The 25450-nt window shown below is 43.2% G+C and overlaps 1 protein-coding gene and 1 long non-coding RNA gene across 2 annotated transcripts in view; both read right to left on the bottom strand.

Annotated features, from left to right (window-relative positions):
- Nucleotides 1-25450, bottom strand: part of LOC121003535 (gastrula zinc finger protein XlCGF26.1-like) — a 1829815-nt gene that overhangs the window by 12627 nt on the left and 1791738 nt on the right. The window lies entirely within an intron of this gene.
- On the bottom strand, nucleotides 10685-16447 carry LOC121003600. Its single transcript, XR_005779542.1, has 3 exons — nucleotides 16369-16447; nucleotides 10869-11018; nucleotides 10685-10739 (listed from the first exon to the last, which is right to left on the bottom strand). It is a non-coding gene; the product is annotated as an uncharacterized LOC121003600 (long non-coding RNA).

Below are 25450 nucleotides of genomic sequence, written 5' to 3'. Positions count from 1 at the left end.
AAAAAGAACCCCCACACAAGACCATCACCCTTTCATGCTCCTATTGTGTAAAACAATAAATAAAAATAGACATATTTGGTATCGCCGCATCTGTAACAATTGGCTCTACAAAAATATCACATGATCTACCTCATCAAGTGACTGGTGTAAAAAATAAATATATATATATATATATATATATATATATATATATATATATATATATATATTTATACCAAAACAGTTTTTTTTTTGTCACCACAACTTATAAAAAACAATCAAAAAGTCATATGTACCCCAAAAGGGTAGCAATAAAAACGTCACCTTGTTCCGCAAAAAACAAGCCCTCACACAAGACTATAGCCAGAAAAAAATATGGCTCTAAGAAAAAAATGGCAACAAAAAAACATGATTTTTTTTTGTAAGAATGTTTTTTTTTGTGTAAAAGTTAAAAATAAAAAACTAGACATATTTGGTCTCGTTGCGTCCATAGTGACCGGATCTATAAAAATATCACCTGTTTTACCCAAACAAAATAAGCCCTCACGCAGCTCATTCAACAAAAAATAAAAATAAGTTAAATCACTCTTAAAAACCATGACAGAAAATGTCATGTTAGAAAATCTAGATGCTGCTCCTTCCCTTCTGAGTCCTGGCGTATGCCAAAATAACAGTATACAACCACAATTGGGGTGTTAATGTATTCACAAGAAAAATCGGTAGCAAATTGGGGGGGGGGGGATATCTTTTGTGAAAAATAAAATTTGAGCCTAAAGCACAATTTTCTTGAAAAAAATAAATAATATTTTTTCATTTTCACATCCAAGTATCAAAAATTATATAAAACAGCTGGTTGAGTCCGAATTTGGCGTAAACAGAATGAGAACATGTATCCATCCTCTGATGGCTACTTCTAGCAGGATAATGCACCATGTCACAAAGCTCGAATCATTTCAAATTGGTTTCTTGAACATGACAATGAGTTCACTGTACTAAAATGGCCCCCACAGTCACCAGATCTCAACCCAATAGAACATCTTTGGGATGTGGTGGAACGGGAGCTTCGTGCCCTGGATGTGCATCCCTCAAATCTCCATCAACTGCAAGATGCTATCCTATCAATATGGGCCAACATTTCTAAAGAATGCTAAAAGCACCTTGTTGAATCAATGCTACGTAAAATTAAGGCAGTTCTGAAGGCAAAAGGGGGTCCAACACCGTATTAGTATGGTGTTCCTAATAATTCTTTAGGTGAGTGTATGTAATTACTGCCGCAATACCCACATTGTGTGTGTGTTCAACATAAATTGAGCCCCAAGCCGCAGTGGTGTGTTTGTGAGTTCTATTTACACAGGGTAGTAATGTAAATTGTTTCGGGGGAGTTCAATTTCACGGAACCAGCATATAGATGATCAACACCAATACAAAAGCCAGTTTCCCCATTTCACACATTTTTTATAAAAAGAATTTTATTTTCGGTTGTTGATTATATTCAAAGTAGCAGCAAATATAAGTTTTTATAACACCAATACAGAGGGTAGTGCACTACTTTATCTGAGAGGCCCAAAAATGTCCAGACTACAGAAGGATTCTAAAAAAAAGAGCCAGAATGTGGGTAGTAGCAGCACCAACTATCCAGCCATAAGTAGTGGTAGTAGTATTGGTAGGCCGCAGTATAGTTGAGGAGAAAGAGGATGAGATTGTGAATTGGATGGCTCCTCTCAGTCGCAGCAGGATGACGTGGATGTGAGTTCAGAGTCTGACACCGTGCCATGGAACCTCCTGCTTCTCCTCCTTGCAACCCCAAAGAAAGGATTTTAGTGGAGTCTTCCCTGCCCGTTCCTAGAGGGACGCCTTCTTTTTTTCCAAAGAAGTGGCAAGAAAACCCCACTACGCCCTATGGCAGAAAGTCAAAAGAGTCTCCTTGTTGACGACTTGTGTGATGGCAGTCAGCGTTTGTACCCCTCTAAGGATAAAGGCCGCAAACCCTAGGCATAGCCATGTGGATGGTGGTACAAGAGGCCCCCGTACCTACGGTATTGGTGTTGGGGGCCAGCGACAGTGGCAGCCAGGGCAGAGCAAGGGAAGGGAGTCAAAGAACACACTATGATATCCCACAGTCTAATAGAAGGGAAAAGGAAGGTGAGGACTCTGATGGCGATTGTGTGCTGGACCTAACCTGGGAACAGGATCCAGGTGCTGAGAAGGAGGTAACATCATAGGAGGAGGGGCAACATACCTCCTAAAGAACAGTCAGGACCACGTCTGCTTCGGACTCTGGTGATGCCGCTGACACTGTGGTTGGGGTAGGCCCAAAATGTGCCAGAGCTAACCCCAGCTCGGCTGCCTCTACCTCTGCTGTGTGTCTGGCAGTTTTTCTCCATGCTGCTGGAATACAAAAGCTTAGCCTTGTGCAAGGGCAAAATAAAACTAGGGTCAGGCAAACACAAACATAGGCACACATGAGGCTTTATCAAACCGAATGAGGCAGCATCACCCCATCCAGTGGTCAAACAGAGGTGGTAGCCAGCCGCTGCAGCAGAAGTTCCCTCCTTCTCCGGTCCCCCTTGTGCCAGCTAGGCCGCATCCACGAGCAATACGCCGTCTTTGACAACCTCAACATCCCAAGTCATTGGTATCAGCTGGAAGTCTGTGAAAATCTTCATGGATCCATGCCTCAATCATTTTCACAAACGTAAAATTTTCTCCACTTTCTTCCTTGTGATGACACCACCTGCCGCACTGAATATCCTGCACTGGAGGCTGGACAAGACAGTACACATATCAAACTGGGCCAGTTCCAGCCACTGTTCCAATCTCCCTCTGAGAAGTCTATGGAGTCAGGGGACAGGCTATGTGCAGAAGAAAGGGCACAGTCCAGGCACCACTGAACCCGGTTGTTCAGCCAACCAGGTCGGCACAGCACTTAAAAAACTTCCATCACAGTAAGCGAAATAAACTGGCTGCTGCAGCTTCTGTTACATATTGTAGCGGTAGCACCAGCAGAGTGGAGACTCCCCCATTTAGCTTTGATTGCAAGGATCTAATAGCAAGACTAATCCATCACTTTTCTAAATGCTAACCATATGCTTTCCACATGCTCATCAGCGTGCCTGAGGACACAATTCTTTAAGACTCCACTACAATATTTGGTCATGGTTGTCATCGTCATCATGATCATAAGCATGTCCATCATAACGAGTGCCAGCCTCCTTCCCTAGCTGTGCCTGGGAAAACGACATGTTTCCCTGCACAATAAACTTCTCCTCATCCATTTCTTTCTTCATGCAACTTCTCCTGTACAGGTCCCTACCAAGTACAGGATCCTAAGCAAGCTGTATAGGTTGTTTTTATTACACTAGTCCTTGTTGCATCAGTGTAAGCATTTGTTCAAATATAACTATTAGGGTGACGCCAAGTTAATGCTTGCCCTAGTCTGGTGGCCTCTTCAAAGGGTTGAGTATGCAACATGTCCCTGATAAGCTGCCACTGCCTGCACTCAAAATAACATATGTTCTCTGCTGTGGTGATCCCATGGAGGATAACATTATTGACCTCTTTATGCTGCACATAGCAATGCTTCAGCATATGTAAGGTAGAATTCAAACAGTACTAAGGCAGACCATTTTGTCACAGAAGGGCCTTTTTAGCCACATAAGAATGGCTGGAAAGTCCCCTGGATATGACCAACACCATCTGCAAGACACGGTACATTTTACATGTGTTATTTTCCCCCAAATGAAGTGCAGCCACAATGTTCCTGCCATTGTCACTGACCACGTTACCCAGCTGTAGTTGAAGGAGAGAAATCCAGCAGGAAACTTGCTGCTTGATGCACATTACCAACTGATCTATGTAGCTTCTCTCGCCCAGGCTCATCAGTTTGGAGACAACATGACAATGCTTCAGTTTACACATATAAAAGGAGGGAGAAGTGGAAGTAACAATCTGCTCTGTTTGAGGTGGGAATAGGAGAATGTCCATTGAGGAGGACGTGGATAAGCACCTGGTGTAGGGTACCAGACTGACACAAACGTGAAGATGTCTCCACTGCTGCTGATCAAAACATTCAGGCCTCCTGCACACAAACGTGTGCTGCCCGTTGCCGTATCGTAATTTTTTTCCTATACAAATTCATCAACTCCTTAGCTTAATTTCACTTTAAAAGGGTTACCCTGCATTGATTTATATGTTGTGATATACTCTGCGCAATTGCACTGTATTAGCACAGTAAAGAGACTTTTGGGGCTTTCTAGCTAATTATGAGAAGCTACCATAAGGGTTGAAGACAATGTTTTGGAGGGAAAAAGCCAGATGTTGTTTACCACCAAAACTCCAGGTGCTGCTATGTTATGTCTGAAAACCAGTTTTTGCCTAGAAAAACTGCTGTGTCATTGCCCCTGAATATCATTGAAGCTCTAAAGCAAGTCTATGAGAGACGGGAGTTGTAACTTTGTATTTGTTTGTGCCGAGTTTCTCCATTCCTCCCCTCCCACTAGAAGGTTCTAGTTCATCTAAAAACAGTATATAAGGAGAGCAGTCAGAGCCCCTAATGTCTGCAGTTAGGGATCAGTGCTTAGAAGAGCCTCACACCAGAATGCATGAGCGACCAGAAGAAGATGCTAAGATGGGGAGGCTAAGCCAAAGGCCATGGGTCACCACCCCAAACCCCACTACTGGCAACTCCCAGCAGTACATTTACTGTAGACTGCTGGTAATTTATTTGGAAACTTCTAGCAGGAATAACATAGGAATGGCACAACACAGAGTCATAACAATCGATTATCTACTATTGTTATTACATGGGGAATGCATGTTATAGGTATAGGCATAAGCATAATAAATGAGGAAATTTTGCCAACATTTTTTTTTGAGGAAAATGTGTAATTGGGCAGCCTTTGCAAATATACCCTGCTGGCGATGCCGTAAAATATACTTATTTGTATATTAACTCTGCGTCAAAATATACAAATGGTAGTGACACTAGAAAATATGTTTATTTATACACTTATTAACTTTTTTACCATTTGCAAATCATTAAAAGGAATTCTCCAAGATTTTCCTCACCATAGGTCATCAACTTAAGATCAGCGAATGTCCGACTCCCTGCACCCCCACCAGTCAGCTGTCTTAGGAAGCCTTAGGGCTCACCGGAGCTCCAGTGCACGCCGTGACCTCCTCACAGCTTATCAAGCACAGCGCCGTCTATTAGATAGTGGCTGTACTTGGCATTGCAGCTCAGACCCATATAACTGAATCAGACTGAGCGGCGCCCATATGACCGATCACCTATAATGCCATTACATTTTCATCCATATTTAAATTTAAAAATTTTAAGGGTTTCTACCACCAGAGTTTGACATTTTCGCTGACTGACACTAGCGATCTGCTAGTGTCTGCACTACCTAACAGTGCTCTTGTATCACCTTTGTCTGCTGCCGTTAAGCTTAAAAACATACTTTTATTGATATGCAAATGAGCCTCCGTCTACTCACTATTTCTGCCGCCCACTCCGTCCCTCCAGCCCGCCTCGCTCCTCTTGATTGACAGCCAACCTCGCTCCAGCTCGAATTTCCGCGGCTGCGCCGTGCGCTTCTGTATTCGGCGCAGGCGCAGTGACTGTCGGACCGCTCCTGCGCCGAATACAGAAGCGCACGGCGCAGGCGCGGGAATTGGAGCTGGAGCGAGGTTGGCTGTCAATCAAGAGGAGCGAGGCGGGATGGAGGGACGCAGTGGGCGGCAGAAATAGTGAGTAGACGGAGCCTCTAGGTGCTGAAAAGACACCCCCATAGCACCTAGAGGCTCATTTGCATATCAATAAAAGTATGTTTTTAAGCTTAACGGCAGCAGACAAAAAGGTGATACAAGAGCACTGTTAGGTAGTGCAGATCGCTAGTGTCCGTCAGCGAAAAATTTCAAACTCTGGTGGTAGAAACCCTTTAACTGAATCTGTGAATATAACGCTGAAAAAAAACTGAAAGACAGAACCTAAAAATGTAACATAAAATTGTAGTATCCAGTGACGGAGTAGAATCTGTGGGTCTTCTCTACTTTACTTAGTGGTCACTACTCACCTGGGCGGTTATCTGTAGGAATGTCCTCTGTACTCTGCTCATCACCCCTCACATATGTCTCTGTAACATATATAATGTTCAGATCTTCACCCGGATTCACAAGCTGTGAAAGAAATATTGTAAGAGTCAGACGGTTGGAAAAGTCGTGTGGAAGGTTTTATATGACCAGAAAAGATCAGTAATTAGAATGATGCCCAAAAATGACTAGAGAACAGGTCTGATCTGACCCAAATATCTGCAGGTCTCCTGTAAAAATCCAATCTGATTGCTGTATTATTCTAGCCAGAAGATTGCAGTGCAGGGGGAGTAGCCCTTATATTCTACCCATGACATTAAAATTGTGTGAATGTATAATTTTACATTGTTTGTGTACGTGCTGCCCTTGCTGGCCGCCCCAGGACTGTGGGTACCCTGCATATCACAGGTTATAGTATAAGGACAGGGGAGAACACAGGAGAGGTGAGAACAAATTATCTGTCACCACTAGAACACATTGCTTATCACTGTTTATAGTATAAGGACAGGAGAGAACACAGGAGAGGTGAGAACTGATTATCTATCACCAGTGAAACACCCCGACTATCACTGCTTATAATATAAGTGACAGGGATGAACATAGGGGGGGGGGGGGGGGGAGAATTGATTACCTTTCACCACTAGAACACCCTGCTTATTGCTGTTTATAGTACAGGGATCAGAAACTACAACTCCCAGAATGCTTCATTCACTTCTGTGGGAGTTAGAAGAACAGCCGAGCATGTTTGCATTTTGTAGTTTCACAGCAGCTGGAGTGCCGAAGGTTGCTGATCCCTGTTACAGTATAAGGACAGGAGAGAACACGAGAGGTGAGAACTGATTATCTGTCACCACTAGAACACCCTGTACATCACTGATTATAGTGTCAGGACAGGAGAAGTGAGAATGTATTAGCGATCATCAAAAGAAGATCATGTTTTTCACTGTTTGTAGTATAATAGACAGGGAAGAACACAGAAAAAGTAAGAACTGATCATCTCTCACCAGTAAACACCCTATCAATTTGTATTGTATAAGGACAGGGTAGAACACAGGAGAGGTGAGAACTGATTATCTATCATCACTAGAACACCCTGCTTATCACTGTTTAGAGTATAAGGACAGGAGAGGTGAGAACGTATTAGTTATTATCACTAGAACATCCTGTGTATCATTGTTTATAGTATAAGGACAGAAGAGAAATGATCATCAAAAGAACTCCTTTCTAAGTGAATGGTGCAACTCTTTGTGAAATTCCCAGGCAGGCAGGTAATAGGAAGGGAGTAGCCTCCTAGAGATCTATAGATGCATTGTAGGACAGGCAAAGACTGATAATTTGGCACAACTCAACTATGGTTGACAAGTTTTAGTATCACGTGGTTCCATCCGGGGACTGCTCTGAGAACTGTAGTCCCACCCTTGTGCAACCACAAAAAGCATGCAGCAACCCACAGAGAAGGTCAACTTAAAAGTCTCCATAGGCAGAAAATTGTGAGAAGAACCTGAAATTTATGGTCAGCTGTAATCCTGCCACCTTACTCATTATACAACATAAAACATATACAGTACTCACAAAAAGTTAGGGATACTTGGCTTTCCTGTGAGATTTATGGAAAATGTAAAAGGTTCATGTTACAATGATATCATTAAAGTAGAGTATTTAAGTAGAAGCAGCAATGGTGATTTCTTCATCTCAAACAATTTATTGAAACAAAAGCCAACACCAGCGCTGAGTACACCCCCACAAAAAACGGCAGTCTCAAAAACTTATGTGGCCTTGAGCATCAATTACAGTTTGACAACGATGTATCATGCTGTTCACAAGTCGACTTATTGTCTGCTGATGTTATTCAAGTAATATGATCTTGTCACTGTACCATTCACAAAGTGTAGGGCAGTTCTGTATTGACTAGACACACCTGCCCACACTGTAACACCACCACCAAAGGCAAACAGTGGCTGACGTCTACAACATCGTTGGCGGCCATAATTTCTGCTCAGCGTGAATCGACTTTCATCAGTGAACAACACTGAGGCCCACTGGTCCCTCAACCAACGTCGATGCTCCCTGGCCCAAGCAAGACGATGACGCCTGTGGTCAGCTACCCTTGCAAGTCCCACAATAGAAAATAGAAACAAAACTTTAAGATTCCAGTCTGTTGTTATCAGGATTTACCGCAGCGATTCCCAAGAGTGAAGTGGGCACAATTCACAGTTCAGTCAATGCGCTATATGAGACCGCGCATTCCCTATCCAATCATGAGAAAACCTCTTCAAGCTCAACTCATCCAATTTCAGATATATAGGCAAAACATCAGGTCCCACTACTACCATTTTCTTCCAGATGTTCCTGTGGGTTATCAGAAAATACGCTGATAGTAAAGCACTGTATTCCACTACTAATACCACTCATATGGTTGTACTTACAAGCGTAATTAGTTATGCAGGCACATCACACAAAATCAGAGGCTTCGCTTTCTTTCTTTTTCTTTCTCTTCAACAACGCTGTATAAAATATTTAAACCGCTCCAATAGTGAAGCACCGCTTTAAAAACCAGTATAAAATTGGGTTTATTATACTCACAAACATAAAACGGTACCAGGCAATGTAATAAAACCATACAACAATTGTTTTATTACATTGCCTGTTACCGTTTTATGTTTTTTTGAGTATAAGCCCAATTTTATACTAGTTTTTAAAGCGGTGCTTCACTATTGGAGCTTGTCATGAGGAAGGACCCATATATTTAAGAGGTCTGAAACATGTAGATATATACTTGCTGTACGGTTTTTAGACGCTGGAATAAAGTCAACTATACTTCAACTGAACTGGGCTGGATATTTTCTTCACTATTGGAGCAGTTTAAATATTCTTTACAGCGTTGTTGAAGAGAAAAGAAGAGAAAGAAAGCGAAGCCTCTGATTGTGTGTGATGTGCCTGCATAACTAATTATGCTTGTGAGTACAACCATATGAGTGGTATTAGTAGTGGAATACAGTGCTTTACTATCAGAGTATTTTCTGATATCCCAAAGGAACATCTGGAAGAAAGTAGTAGTAGTGGGACCTGATGTTTTTCCTATATATCTGGAATTGGATGAGTTGAGCTCGAAGAGGTTTTCTCCTGATTGGATAGGGAACGCGCGGTCCCATATAACGCTGATGTAAATGGTTTTGAATAGTCTGACATGACACTTAGGTGCCTCTCACCTCCCTTAAATGTGCCTGGAGTTGTGTGTCATTTATCATTTGGTTCCGCAGGGTATTGTTCAGAATGAAGTGGTAATCAGTGTGGGATGTGGCCAAAGGACATCCACTTCTATGCCTTTCTGTGACTCTTCCAGTCTTTCGGAATTTCTCTTGCAACCTGCTGATAACAGTGTGCGACACTCTAAGCTCTGTGACCACTTCCGACTGAGAAAATCCTGCTTGAAGCCTCGCAATGGCGAGGTACTGTTGATCAATTGTTCGGTGTAGGCTTGGTCTCATGATGTCAAAATGTGAACAGCATGATGAGGAGGACTGTTTAAATACCTACTCTAATTGAACCAGGAAATTTATTGGGTGATTCATGGATGAAAACACCTGTTGTGAATTTTGCCACTGTTAGAGAACAACAAGTTGTGCAAAATGTACTGAAACGTTGAAAAGTTGGACATGTGCATTCAAAAGTTTAGAGAAGGTCACATTAAGTTCACCTGTAAAGGTTAGAGTGCATTTTAGGTTCATCTTTCACCCACAAGCCAAATATCTCTAACTTTTTGTGAGTAGTGTAATACTGGTGGATAAAATAAGACTGACCACAAGATCTTCACAGTCTTCTACAGATCATAGGTGACATTTCATGAGACCTTTTCTCTATCTACCTGATCATCCTGTGGGACATTGTGATGTTCTTCTGAACCATCCCGTGGAAGAAGAGCACTGGGACATCTCTCCGGTGTTCTTCTCTCTTCCTTAACTGTAAGAAACACATCCAGGGACTGAATTCATTCCTTACATACAGATAATGAGAGGATGTGTGGATTTAGTCATGTCTATTACCTAGTGATGTGAGGGTCCGGTGATCCTCCATCATGATATCCTTATATCCAGCCACCTGAATATCCTGTGGGACATAGTGATGTTCATCTGAATTATGCTGTGGAAGAAGAGGACTGGGACATCTCTCCGGTGTTCTTATCTCTTCCTTAACTGCAGATGAAAAATAAACACATCCAGTAACTGAATTCATTCCTTACATACAGATAATGAAAGGACGTGTGGATTTAGTCATGTCTGTTACCTGGTGATATGAAAGGCTGGTGATTCTCAATCATGACGTCCTTGTACAGATCTTTGTGTCCTTCTAAATACTCCCACTCTTCCATGGAGAAATAGACTGTGACATCCTGACACCTTATAGGAACCTGACAACACAATGATACAGTCATCACCCAAATCCCTTCATAACGTTCCTGTGTAATGTCCCAGCATTCCCAGCAGTGTCACCTCTCCAGTCAGCAGCTCAATCATCTTGTTGGTGAGTTCTAGGATTTTCTCTCTATTGATTTCCTCATGTATCAGGGGGTGAGGTGGAGACCCCGTGATTGGGCTCAGGGTTCTTCCCCGTCTTTCAGACACAAGGGCCTGACAGCGCTCACTAGAGGTCTTCTTCACTACTGTGTAGTCCTGGTTATGGAGAGACACAGTAATAAATATCACTCCATACATCTCCAGAGTCCCTCACCTCTTCAGTCATGTCCATCTGTTAGTAACATAGATAAGATGATGTAATGTGACATCATCAGAATCTCTCACCTCTCCAGTAAGCCGGAAGATGATCTCTAGGGTGAGATTTATTATACTCTCCGCCATCTTGTCCCTGTCCCTGTCCATTCTTGATGGGTCAATCAGGAGGAGGATCTTATATAGAAGATATCTACTGAGCGGATCCTATATTGTAGGAACCTGAATGGAAAGAAGATGAGAATGTAAAATCCTACAAAATCCCATGTATAATACAATAACTGGAGATAACAGGAGGAGACATTGAAGGAGATAATAAAGTGTAGATGTTGTGTTCTCTCTCTTTGGATAAATTGGAACATGAGTTGAATAGCTTAGTCAAGGCTGTTCCTCCATGTGTGAGGTCAAAACAATTTCATGGTATGTCACACCTTCCTACAGCGAATGAAAGACGTCATCAGTAATGCCAGAATGAACAGCATGACACTGCTATAGACCTTCATAGCTAATCACAATAATGGGTAGCTTATTAATACTTAACGTTTAATTGTATCAAAAATTAAAATAATAGGCCCTTATAGTGTAGATTAAAAATCTATGCTGAATGCAATTAGAGTGCTGGATACATGTCTCCTGTTGGCGGATGCCAATTAGGAGAAAGGGGGGACCAAAAAAGAAGGGGATAGTAATATGGATAGATTGAGGGGAAAGGATGCACAGTTAGAGGGACACACTGCTGGGTCACAGGCCCTAGGAGTCCCTAGCTGTCGCTCCTTAACACCCTGTTTCCTATCACTAACCCTGCGTCCCCCTACCTAGACGTGGACTGCCCAGCTTTGTCCGAGAGATAGAATGTGGTCCCTAAGATCTGAAAAAGGACAAGATATATCAGAAAAAGGAGGGCAAGGATTATGGACTGATAAACAACAGATATGAGGTAAACTATGCTAATTGTTGATATTGTGATTTCAATAAGCATAGTCCTCTGGGGTCAATGATAGATCCCGAAAAAGGTGAAAAAAATGTCCCGACACGTTTCCTTGAAGGTTAGAAAATCTTCAGGGGACTATAACCTTTATCGGTCACTCTATCAACTGAATTATAGATATCACAGATTCAGTCGGATGTCACAAATTCTGCAAAAAATAGCCCTTAGACATCAGGACCACAACCAATCTAATGGTATACAGAAATCATCAAACTAAAAGATTTCAAGTCACTTCACTAAAAGTGGCTCAAGATCCCCAGTGGCCACCTGTTTCAGGGTCACTAGTTCATCAATCGTCAAATAAATTGATTTCGGGTACTTTAGTCCAAGTGGCTCAAAATAACCAGTGACCACCTGTTTCAGGATCACTAGTCAAACACGGTGTATCAAATAAACCACCGATATGGTCAAGGTCCAGGTAAGAAGCTGTGTAAATAACCTGGATTACATAGCACTCAGAGATATTGAAAGAGCTGGCTCTCAGATGTTGAATCGGCTTTCTTGGTGCATTAACACCCACCAAATTGTATTCAAAGCCGTTTAATACTATGTGCAGAGAAGCGATAGACAGCGATGATATTCAAACACAGAGTCAGCTAAGTACTTATCTGTACAATCTTGATGGATCGATTGTTCACAGAAAGGTGCGGATATCACTCCTTGGTATCCCGCGTATGGCAGCAGCCTTAGACTATAGGCCTCAATGGTCAGGTGATATACATACCGCCATAGGAGCTCCGACCAATACTGTCCCTGCAGTGATGTAAACAGACTGAAGGAGACCACAGGAGCCTCAGTGCTGGAGCAGTGGAGGATTCTACAGGTCCTATGTAAAACGCTGCGGAATATGTTAGTGATACATAAAGATTATTATTATTATATGGACAGACACTGGGTTGGCAGATTTTGTTTTTGACAGCTCCTCATGACCACACAGATGTTGCAGTTAAATAGATTTGTTTTTAACAAGCGGCATGACGAATCACAGCGATCATTAAAGGGGTATCGCTAGGATATGCCCCCATTGTCTGATAGGTGTGGGTCCCACCGCTGGGACCCGCACCTATATGGAGAGCGGAGCGGGGAGCCCTGTGGCTGGAGGACCCCACCACCAAGTGCTAATACCCGCCTCTCCCATAGAAGTGAATGGGAGCGTGCCACGCATGCGCGGCCCATGCTCCCATTCATTTCTATGGGGCAGACGGCAATAGCCTTTAAATGGTCTCTCCAAAACAGGGGCGTAGCTATAGGGAAAGCTTCTGCTTTGGGGCCCACTCAGGAGGAGGAATTAAAGATTGTATTGTCAGGACTTCTTCAACAGTATAATACAGTGACATTATATACATTGACTGTAGAAAACAGGAGGAGCGGCTGCCGGGCCTGGTCTAAGAGAGCGATCTTAAGTACAGGTAACTACAGGAGTGGGGGTTACAAACAAGTTGCAGGTAGAGGAAGGGGGCATTCAAAAATTTGCTGTGGGGCCCAGTCATTTCTAGGTACACCATGTACTCAGGATAGGTCATCAATAAGAGATCAATATAGGGCCTAATATTTCAGATCTTCGCAAATTCTCAAAGTGCCGATATTTGCGATAAAAATTTGCGATTAGAATATTCACGATCAAACTTATTGTACTGCTTTGATGTCCGTTTCTTTAATTCACACCATGTTTGTTTTCAGCTCCGGAGCTCATAGAAAAGCAGGAGGAAATCACAATTACAGAAAGGCAGGGGTCTCCTATAATCTTCAGTAGCAGTGTAGAAGCAGGTTCTCAGGATCAGGATCTCAGCTAGCTCTGACACGCCCCCGTTTCCTGTTAGCCGTCTTGCGAGTCTACGTTACGAGGGACGGATCGCGTCTGACAACAGGCAGCGGACGGAAACTTACGTGGAAGTGAGAACCCAGTGTGCGAGATGTTACACCTTTTTTTCCGGTGGAAAAGGCAAATTTTTTTAAATGAAGTTAAATTTGCTATTTACACCAGGATTATATGAAATTGTGTGAAGTGCAGCGAGTGCAGGTGAAACTCAAAAAATTTGAATATCGTGTAAAAGTCCATTTATTGCATTATTGCAAATGAAAAGGAATTGCATTAATGCAGCTTAAAATTAGAATTTTGTGAAAAGGTTCAATATTCTAGGCTCAAAGTGTCAAACTCTAGTCAGCTAATGAATCCATACCCCCTGAGCAAAGGGTACCTCAAAATTGTGACTTTGGGGTTTCATAAGCTGTAAGCCATAATCATCCAAAATTATAACAAATAAAGGCGTGAAATATCTCGCTTTGCATGTAATGAGTCTATCTCATGTGTTAGTTTCACCTTTTAAGTTGCATTACTGAAATAAATGAACTCTGCACGATATTCTAATTTTTAAAGTTTCACCTGTATTTAAGGCTGCCCTCCACCACCGCCTGCCCTTTCTATACGCCAAGCACGGCGGTGCACTAGGCACTTTTTAAGGCACCGTTCCGCTGCTTCGTGTATTATGGCGGTCACTAACTTTCACGGATCTCAGCCTCCTTCAGCTACAAGCAGTTTTAGTCTGAACAAGTCTCTAAGGATCGATCAGAAATAACTGCAGCTGCAACAGAAACTGCACAAACATAAAAATCCCACCACTTTATCAGGGCTCCAATACAAAAAAATGTGTTAAACCCATGTATCTAAAGAAATGTATCTATAACATGATGGGCAGTGCATCTACCATTACATGGTGCACCTCGCTGGATACTGCCGCCTGCTTCCGCTCAGTATAATGGGGTCCGGCAGAGATCCGGGGTCTACACAACAAATACCGCTGCACGCAGAATATTCTGTCCGGCCGATTCCCGGCGTTCTCTGGTGTGAACGTGGCCTTACCCGATCCCCTGTCCCTGCAATCTGCAGTACCTCCACCGCACTGTGCAGCCAATAAAAAAAAAAAATGACTCCACAGACCAAAAAAAAAAAGGTGGAAAAAAAATAAATGCCGGATGACACCGGAAAGACGGATCCGGCATTTCAATGCATTTTTCTGACTGATCAGGCATTTTTAAGACGGATCAGTCTTACAAATGCCATCAGTTGGCATACGTTTTGCCGGATCCAGCAGGCAGTTCCTGCGACGAAACTGCCTGCCGGATCACTCTGCCGCAAGTGTGAAAGTAGCCTTAGGTATTGCCGCGTCCGTAACGACCGGCTCTATAAAAATACCACATGACCTAACCCCACAGGTGAACACCGTAAAAAAAAATTAAATGGTGTCAAAAAAAGCGATTTTTTTTGTCACCTTGCATCAGAAAACGTGTAATACCAATTGATCAAATAGTCATAAGCACATCGAAATAGTACCAAACAGTCATCTCATCCCGCAAAAAATTAGACCCTACATAAGACAGTCGGCCCAAAAAGATAATATATGGCTTATAGAACATGGCGACACAAAATATATATTTTTTTTCTAAAATGATTATGTAAAACTGAAACAAACAACCATAAAAAGTTGTCCTATTTGGTGTTGTCACGTCCGTAACAACCTGCTCTATAAAAATAGCACATGATCTAACCTGTCAGATAAACATTATAAAAAACAAAAAATAAAACGGTGCCAAAACAACTATTTTTTTGTCACCTTGCCTCACAAAAAGTGTAATATAGAGCAACCAAAAATCATATGGATTCTAAAATATTACCAAAAAAACTGCCACCTTATCCCGTAGTTTCCAAAATGGATTAACTTTTTGGCAGTTTCTACTCTAGGGGTGCATCAGGGGGGCTTCAAATGGGACATTGCAACTTATTATCCCAGTGAAATTTGCCCTCTAAAATCCATATGGCGTTCCTTTCCTTCTGCGCCCTGCTGTGTGCCCGTACAGCAGTTTACGACCACATATGGGGTGTTTCTGTAAACTACAGAATCAGGGTAATAGATATTGAGTTTTGTTCGGCTGTTAACCCTTGCTTTGTTACTGGAAAATAATGTGGATTAAATAGAAAATCAGCCAAAAAAGGGAAATTCTGAAATTTCATCTCCATTTTCCATTAATTCTTGTAGAACACCTAAAGGGTTAACAAAGTTTGTAAAAATCAGTTTTGAATACCTTGAGGGGTGTAGTTTATAGAATGGGGTCATTTTGGGTGGTTTCTATTATGTAAACCTCACAAAGTGACTTCAGACCTGAACTGGTCCTTAAAAAGTGGGTTTTGGAAGTTTTCTAAAAAATTTCAAGATTTGCTTCTAAACTTCTAAGCCTTGTAACATCCCCAAAAATAAAAGATCATTCCCAAAATTATCCAAACATGAAGTAGACATATGGGGAATGTAAAGTAATAACTATTATATGAGGTATCACGATCTGTTTTAAAAGCAGAGAAATTGAAATGTGAGAAGTTGCTAATTTTTCGATCATCAGTTAAAACAGAACCCCTTTAAGTTGAAAACTGGCAGGGTCCTGAAGGGTTAAGCTCATGTCCTGCCCCAGAAGCCTGCCTGCTTACTTCCTGGTTCATGTTCTCGGGAATCTGTTCACTACCAGCGGATGGAGCTGCGGATTTTTTCTGCTGTGCAGCTTTTTATGTGTGGATCTGGTGAGTGTTCCACTTACCTGAGTGGGTCGTGTCCTCCACAGGCAATCCACTATGTGCAGGGGGTCAAGCTCCAGGCTGTGCTGTAGGAGGAAGTAAAGGACCTGTGATGATGTCACAACCATGTGATCAAATGTGGGAGGAGTCAGGCTCCTGGATGGGCTGCAGGAGGACATCAAGGACCTGTGATGATGTCACGACCATGTGATCAGGTGTGGGATGAGTCAGGCTATGCTGCTGGGGCAGGCAAAGGACCTGCGGTGATGTCATGACCATGTGATCATGTGTGGGAGGAGTCCTGGAAATCACATGACCAGGTTTAGCTGCTCTGTGTATGCAGGGCTCTGCTGTGCTGTTTGTAATCCCAGGGTGTATGTAGCAGTGCTGTAGAGCTGTAATGTTTATGTAGATGAGCTGTATGTGTGTACAACCCAGGGGCAGATTGGCCATAGACCTTAAAGGGAAATTTCCTGGTGGGCCGGTGCCAGGGGAAGTTTTGGGGATGTATTTTGTCCTGCTGGCAGTATTTTGTGATGGAATGTGGTATTTGACTCTGTTGGGGTGGTATAATGTGCCACAATATGGTATTGCTGGCCCTGCCTTCCAACAATTTGGACCTGACTACAAAACAGGGCTACTAGTATTTTTTCCAGGGCCACTTTCAGTTCCCATTCCGCCCCTAAAACAACCAAGCTGTTTATGTGTAATATGCCTCTGAAGACTTGTATCAGTGTGTGCAGCAGAGCTGTGTATGTGTAATGTTCAGTTACTACAGCTGAGTCTCTGTCATGTCCATGTAGCAGAGCCGGCGATGTAATCTGCTGGTATCGGGGCTCTGTGTGCGCTCAGGAGATGTTTAGGGGTAACTCTGTCCCTTTTATCCATATCAGTTATTAGAAATGATGTCAGCCAGGGATGCTCAACCTGCAGCGCTCCAGCTGTTACAAAACTACAACTCTCAGCATGCCCGGACAGCCTACAGCAGGGCATGATGGGAGTTGTAGTTTTACAACAGCTGGAGGGCTGCAGGTTGAGCATCCCTGATGTCAGCGATATCTTATGTCGGGGCAGACGTGGGATTTCCACAGTGGGGGGGGGGGGGGAGGAAAATTATTATTTTATTTTATTTCCTAGTTTTAGCACATAAATGTCCGCGCTGTGTCTTATCGCTGGGGATTTTCTTTGTAGTTGATTTGCTCCATTCCAATGGGGGAACATGGGCCCCGTTCTCATGATTGGCAGGGGCCCCTATGGACCCCCACAATCAGTGGACAGGAGATAAGTTCCCTTTAATAGCGCCGCCCTGCGTCAGTTTTGTGTCATTGGCAGAATTTCACAGATGAGATTTTAGTCTTCAGAGATTCGAAAAAACGCATCCGGCGACGCTGGAGAACGGCGGAAATGTCGGACAGATTGTGATCGGAGGCAGGACAGGCTCGGAGAGGTAAAGCGGTGATTAGTGTGACGGGGGATGGGGAGAAGGCGGGAAGGTTGTCCTCAGTGACAGCGGTAAAGCAGGTTATGTGGGAAGAGCAGCGAGTAGTAACGTAGAGCGGCTGAGAGGACGGCGGCTCCGAGCTTCATCTAACGCTGCCGATGGTTTAGAGATAAGAGGCATAGTCCTCAGCTGAGATGAGGGGTGTCAGACGGGGTGCGGGGGGGGGGGGGCAGGGAGGTAAAGGTATGAAATAATTATTTGGGGTTGTGGGACAGAGAGGACGTAATAGAAGTGAAGAAGTCCTGCTGTGAGGAGATGAGAGCAGACATGAAGCTGCTTCTCTGTAGGCCATGAAGTCTTCCTTCGGTGGGATTTCTTCCGGCTTCGTTCTGGACTCTGGAAGCCTCAGCTTTTCTGTTTGGTTTGTGTCCAGTGTGTAAAACCGCCCCCTCCTCCAGTTGATTGACAGGGCCAGCGAGCGCTCTCCTCCTCCGGCTGGCCCTGTCTGCAATTCAAATCCCACGCCTGCGCCTTACGTGTCTTCGTTCGGCGCAGGCGCTCTGAGAAGGACGCTTGCTTCCTCAGCACTCCCTCAGTGCGCCTGCGCCGATGACGTCTTCTCTTTCGGGTTTAGAGGTGACGTCATAGGCGCACTGAGGGAGTGCTGAGGAAGCGAGCGTCCTTCTCTCAGAGCGCCTGCGCCGAATGAAGACACGTAAGGCGCAGGCGTGGGATTTGAATTGCAGACAGGGCCAGCCGGAGGAGGAGAGCGCTCGCTGGCCCTGTCAATCAACAGGAGGGGGTGTTTTTTTGAAAGGAGGATGCGGCGGCTACCAGCAAGTAACCGCCCTACTTGCTGGTAGCGAGGTGATTAACATATTATAAAAGTGCGGTTTTTAATGAAACTAAGCCACAGAAAAAGGTAAGAGCACTATATATTGAATAATCGCACTATATGGATTTTAATTAGCCTAAAAATGAAAAATGACTTTTGGGGGGTGACAGAAGCCCTTTAAGGGGTAGGTAACTTTCCTATTGGTTGATACAAAGATATTGCAACCTTCTCATTGGCCCACAAGCAAGAAGCAGTGAGGGATCACATAGGTACTGATGGAAAAAAAATATCTAGAATATTCTCAATTACGAAGATATAGCACTATATTCTAGATCTTTGCAAATTCTCGAAGTACCGATATTCGCAATAAAAATTCTCTATTGGAATATTCGCAATCAACACTAGTTACATCCAGCAGGTATTTCCCAGTCCCCAACCAATTTCGACCCTCCTCCCTCCCACACGCTCTCTCTCCTCTTTTGATGATGTTTTCAGGCATCTCTCTTCTTCTCTACCCACCACCTGTCCACTCACACCCATCATATCCCCTCACACCTTCTCCAATCCATCTCCCCAGCTGTAATTAGTCATCTAAATACAATTTTTCTCTCTTTTCTGGTATCTTTCTGGACTTTCTCAACCCTTCTTTTTGTCACCGCCGGCCGTGCGAGAGATCTTAGAAGTTGAGATAGACGGAAGACTCAGGTGTCTATTTGACAGATCTCTCTTGTTTTCATTGTTGCTGACAGGTTTCTACCCCTTCCCAGATGCTACTCATTATCAGTCAGGTGGCTCTTTATATGTTCCGCCTCTCACTTGTTTCCCTGCGGCTGATAGTTCTTATGTGGAGTGCTCTGCTTGTGAGGTGGTTCTCCTGAACCACCTGTTGCTTCTCAAGCTAAGTCGTTTTCCCTTTCTTGGTGTGTCTGTTCTGACTAGGCCTCAGGGAGACACTAGCTCCTTCAGTTTGGAAGGAGCCGGTTGCCTCTTTATCTGTTCCCTAAGCTGAGGGTTTGTTGCAGTGTTTCAGCAGTCTCAGGTTCCTGTGCATGTGCATTTCTACCTTTGAGATTTGAACATGTTGTTAGCAGCTTAGGGAGAGTATCAGTAATTGCAAGGAGGTGACCTCTTTGTTCCCTAGGTTTGGGGTCTAGTTTGTTGTTGTTTTGTTGTGGTTCCCTTTGGTTGTCTTTCCTTCCCTGTACTACCCGTGACCAGTGCCGTACTTAGAGAAGTAAGGGCCACATAGCAAGGATCAAACCAGGCCCCCCACACAGAACAGAAGGGTTTCCGCCTAAACCCCTTTCAATGACCCTTGGGCCATTTTTTCCACTGTCTCGTTTGCTAAAAGTTGTTCCTTTAGAGGGTAGAGTCCTGATTAAGTTTTTACCCCCCTTGCCCTGGGCCCCATAGCAGTTGCATGGTCTGCCGCTATGGTAGTTACGCCTCTGCCCGTGACCTTATCAGCTGCCGAATACCATTACTGTTTCCCCTACTCTGTGTTGTCATGGGTCCTGTCTCTGCACTGGTGGATCGCATGCAGGGGTTGTCGCTGGAGGTAGCAGACCTCCGTGAAACTGTTGCAAGGTGCCAGGCATCTGTCTCCGCCAGTGGTGTCCAGACCTGCTCTGAACCTGAGCGCCCTCCCGGACCGATTTGCCGGAGGAAGTGACAATTTAGTTTGGTTCAGGGAGTTTTGTAAACTTTATTTTCACTTGCGCCCTCACTCCTCTGGTGACGAGAGTCAAAAGGTGGGGATCATTATTTCTTTATTGAAAGGTGATGCTCAATCCTGGGCCTTTTCTTTGCCGACTGGATCCTGGTTCTCTTCCTATCTCTCTGGTCGCTCCTTTACTGTATCATTCGTTGGTTCTACTTCTTCTTATCTCCCTCTCTGTGTTGGAGTTCCTCATGGTTCAGTCATAGGTCCTCTACTCTTCTCTCTCTCTACACATCCCTGATTGGACAGAATATCAGTAAATTTGGTTTTTAGTACAATCTCTATTATGATGACACCCAACTATATACTTCATCCCTTGACATCACCCCTGCTGTACTCCAAAACACCAGTAATTGTCTGGCAGCTGTCTCTAACATCATGTCCTCTCTGTATCTAAAACTGAACCTCTCAAAAACTGAACTACTTATCTTTCCCCCATCTACTAACCCACCTAAACTTGATATTTCAATTTCGGTCTGCGGTACTATCATTACTTATGGACAGCATGCCCGCTGTCTTGGGGTCATGTTGGACTCTGATCAACCTTTGTTCCCCATATCTAATCGCTTGCACACTCTGTTATCTACACCTCAAGAACATCTCCAGAATCCGTTGGAAGTGGCCAAAACTCTTGTTGCTTTGATTCATTCTCTTCTTGACTACTGTAATTCATTACTAATTGTTTTTTCTCTCACTACACTCTCCCTCCTTTAGTCTGTCCTAAATGCCATAGCCAGGTTCATCTATCCGTCTACCCGCTACACTGATTCTTCTAGCCTGTGCCAGTAACTTCAATGCTTCCCTATCCACCACAGAATACAGTTCAAGCTTCTCACCCTCACCCACAAAGCTCTCCACAGTGCTGCCTCTCCATACATCTCCTCCCTCATTTCCATCAACCATCCTACTTGTGCTCTCCATTCTGCCAGTGATCTAAGACCAACATCCTCCATAATTTGTACCTCTCACTGTCATTTTCAAGTGTTTTCTTGAGCTGCACCTACTCTCTGGAATGCTCTGCCCAGGAATATCCGGTCAATATCCAACTTCCCTACCTAAAAACCTGCCTTAACCCCTCCCCGACATATGATGTAATAGTATATAATTGCGGGAAGCGACTTCCCGTAGTTTGACTTACTACGTCGTCATGCTGATCGGGCGGCAACCAGAACGGTGGCTTCTATGTCGTGGTCAGAGCTGACCGCGGCATAGATGGTTTTTGCGGTCAGTCAGGTACTCCATCGGGTCCCCGCTCTGTGGTGACTGGGACCTGATAGGTGAGAAGGCAGCCCGATGGCTTGCAGAGGCATCGGGACCTGCGTTCTATGGAGGCCCAGGAAATCCAGCTCCTGGCTGGGTGTCCTAGGCAACTGTCAGTGTATTATACTGTGTAAAACACTAACAGGCAAAAATGTGGGACAAAAATAAAGTAAAAAAAGTGTTTATAATAATAAAAAATTTTCAAGTAAAAAAATAAAATAAAACACCCCTTTCCTCTAAAGTTGTAAAAAAATAAAAAAATGGACATATTGGTATTGTGCCTTCCTGGCTCTATAAAAAAAAATATCACATAATCTACCCCCCTCAGATAAACAGTGTAAAAAAAAAGTGCCCCAAAGTCATTTTTTGTCACTTTACATCACAAAAAGTGCAATACCAAGTGATCAAAAAGTCTTATGTACCCCAAAATAGTACCAAACTACCACCTCATCCTGCAAAATGTGCCCCTACATAAGACAATCACCCAAAATATAGAAAAGTGCCTTTCAGAAAATGGAGACACTAAAACATGATTTTTTATTTTCAAAAATTATTTTGTGTTAAAGTAATAAAAAAATATAAATAAAAAAGTTGACATATTGGGTATTGCTGCGTCTGTAACAACCACCTCTATAAAAATATTCCATGATCTTCCACCTCAGGTGAATGTTGAAAAAATAAATAAAAAATGGTGCCAAAAATGCAATTTTTTGTCACTTTGCATCACAAAAAGTGTAGTACCAAGCGGTCAAAATGTCATAGGCACCCCAAAAAAGTACCAAACCGTCACCTGATCCTGCAGAAAATAAGCCCTACATAGGACAATCGCCCAAAATATTTTTTTTAAATATGGCTTTCAAAACAAAAAAAAAAAAAAAAGAGACATATTAGGTATCACCATGTCCGTAACTACCTGCTCTATAAAAACATCACATAATATACCCCCTAAAGTCAATGCTGTAGACATTTTTTTTTTTATTAAAACTGCCTAAACAACCAATTTTTTTGGCACCTTGACCCATAAAGTGTAATATTGAATGATCAAAAAAAAATCATATGTACCCAAACTTAGTACCATTAAAAACATCAACTCTTCCTGCACAAAAGCGAGCCCCTGCACAAGACTATCAGCAAATAAAAAAAAAAAAATGGCTTTCAGAAAATGGAGACACAAAAACATGATATTTTTAAAAAAATGCTTTATTATGTAAAACTGAAACAAAAAAAAGTAGATATATTTGATATCGTTGCATCCATAACAAACTGCTCTGCCCAAAAAGATAATATATGGCTTATAGAACATGGCGACACAAAATATATATTTTTTTTCTAAAATGATTATGTAAAACTGAAACAAACAACCATAAAAAGTTGTCCTATTTGGTGTTGTCACGTCCGTAACAACCTGCTCTATAAAAATAGCACATGATCTAACCTGTCAGATAAACATTATAAAAAACAAAAAATAAAACGGTGCCAAAACAACTATTTTTTTGTCACCTTGCCTCACAAAAAGTGTAATATAGAGCAACCAAAAATCATATGGATTCTAAAATATTACCAAAAAAACTGCCACCTTATCCCGTAGTTTCCAAAATGGATTAACTTTTTGGCAGTTTCTACTCTAGGGGTGCATCAGGGGGGCTTCAAATGGGACATTGCAACTTATTATCCCAGTGAAATTTGCCCTCTAAAATCCATATGGCGTTCCTTTCCTTCTGCGCCCTGCTGTGTGCCCGTACAGCAGTTTACGACCACATATGGGGTGTTTCTGTAAACTACAGAATCAGGGTAATAGATATTGAGTTTTGTTCGGCTGTTAACCCTTGCTTTGTTACTGGAAAATAATGTGGATTAAATAGAAAATCAGCCAAAAAAGGGAAATTCTGAAATTTCATCTCCATTTTCCATTAATTCTTGTAGAACACCTAAAGGGTTAACAAAGTTTGTAAAAATCAGTTTTGAATACCTTGAGGGGTGTAGTTTATAGAATGGGGTCATTTTGGGTGGTTTCTATTATGTAAACCTCACAAAGTGACTTCAGACCTGAACTGGTCCTTAAAAAGTGGGTTTTGGAAGTTTTCTAAAAAATTTCAAGATTTGCTTCTAAACTTCTAAGCCTTGTAACATCCCCAAAAATAAAAGATCATTCCCAAAATTATCCAAACATGAAGTAGACATATGGGGAATGTAAAGTAATAACTATTATATGAGGTATCACGATCTGTTTTAAAAGCAGAGAAATTGAAATGTGAGAAGTTGCTAATTTTTCGATCATCAGTTAAAACAGAACCCCTTTAAGTTGAAAACTGGCAGGGTCCTGAAGGGTTAAGCTCATGTCCTGCCCCAGAAGCCTGCCTGCTTACTTCCTGGTTCATGTTCTCGGGAATCTGTTCACTACCAGCGGATGGAGCTGCGGATTTTTTCTGCTGTGCAGCTTTTTATGTGTGGATCTGGTGAGTGTTCCACTTACCTGAGTGGGTCGTGTCCTCCACAGGCAATCCACTATGTGCAGGGGGTCAAGCTCCAGGCTGTGCTGTAGGAGGAAGTAAAGGACCTGTGATGATGTCACAACCATGTGATCAAATGTGGGAGGAGTCAGGCTCCTGGATGGGCTGCAGGAGGACATCAAGGACCTGTGATGATGTCACGACCATGTGATCAGGTGTGGGATGAGTCAGGCTATGCTGCTGGGGCAGGCAAAGGACCTGCGGTGATGTCATGACCATGTGATCATGTGTGGGAGGAGTCCTGGAAATCACATGACCAGGTTTAGCTGCTCTGTGTATGCAGGGCTCTGCTGTGCTGTTTGTAATCCCAGGGTGTATGTAGCAGTGCTGTAGAGCTGTAATGTTTATGTAGATGAGCTGTATGTGTGTACAACCCAGGGGCAGATTGGCCATAGACCTTAAAGGGAAATTTCCTGGTGGGCCGGTGCCAGGGGAAGTTTTGGGGATGTATTTTGTCCTGCTGGCAGTATTTTGTGATGGAATGTGGTATTTGACTCTGTTGGGGTGGTATAATGTGCCACAATATGGTATTGCTGGCCCTGCCTTCCAACAATTTGGACCTGACTACAAAACAGGGCTACTAGTATTTTTTCCAGGGCCACTTTCAGTTCCCATTCCGCCCCTAAAACAACCAAGCTGTTTATGTGTAATATGCCTCTGAAGACTTGTATCAGTGTGTGCAGCAGAGCTGTGTATGTGTAATGTTCAGTTACTACAGCTGAGTCTCTGTCATGTCCATGTAGCAGAGCCGGCGATGTAATCTGCTGGTATCGGGGCTCTGTGTGCGCTCAGGAGATGTTTAGGGGTAACTCTGTCCCTTTTATCCATATCAGTTATTAGAAATGATGTCAGCCAGGGATGCTCAACCTGCAGCGCTCCAGCTGTTACAAAACTACAACTCTCAGCATGCCCGGACAGCCTACAGCAGGGCATGATGGGAGTTGTAGTTTTACAACAGCTGGAGGGCTGCAGGTTGAGCATCCCTGATGTCAGCGATATCTTATGTCGGGGCAGACGTGGGATTTCCACAGTGGGGGGGGGGGGAGATGAAAATTATTATTTTATTTTATTTCCTAGTTTTAGCACATAAATGTCCGCGCTGTGTCTTATCGCTGGGGATTTTCTTTGTAGTTGATTTGCTCCATTCCAATGGGGGAACATGGGCCCCGTTCTCATGATTGGCAGGGGCCCCTATGGACCCCCACAATCAGTGGACAGGAGATAAGTTCCCTTTAATAGCGCCGCCCTGCGTCAGTTTTGTGTCATTGGCAGAATTTCACAGATGAGATTTTAGTCTTCAGAGATTCGAAAAAACGCATCCGGCGACGCTGGAGAACGG

Source organism: Bufo bufo, chromosome 6, assembly GCF_905171765.1.
Source record: "Bufo bufo chromosome 6, aBufBuf1.1, whole genome shotgun sequence".
NCBI lineage: Eukaryota > Metazoa > Chordata > Amphibia > Anura > Bufonidae > Bufo > Bufo bufo.
This window is presented reverse-complemented; position numbering and strand designations above follow the sequence as displayed.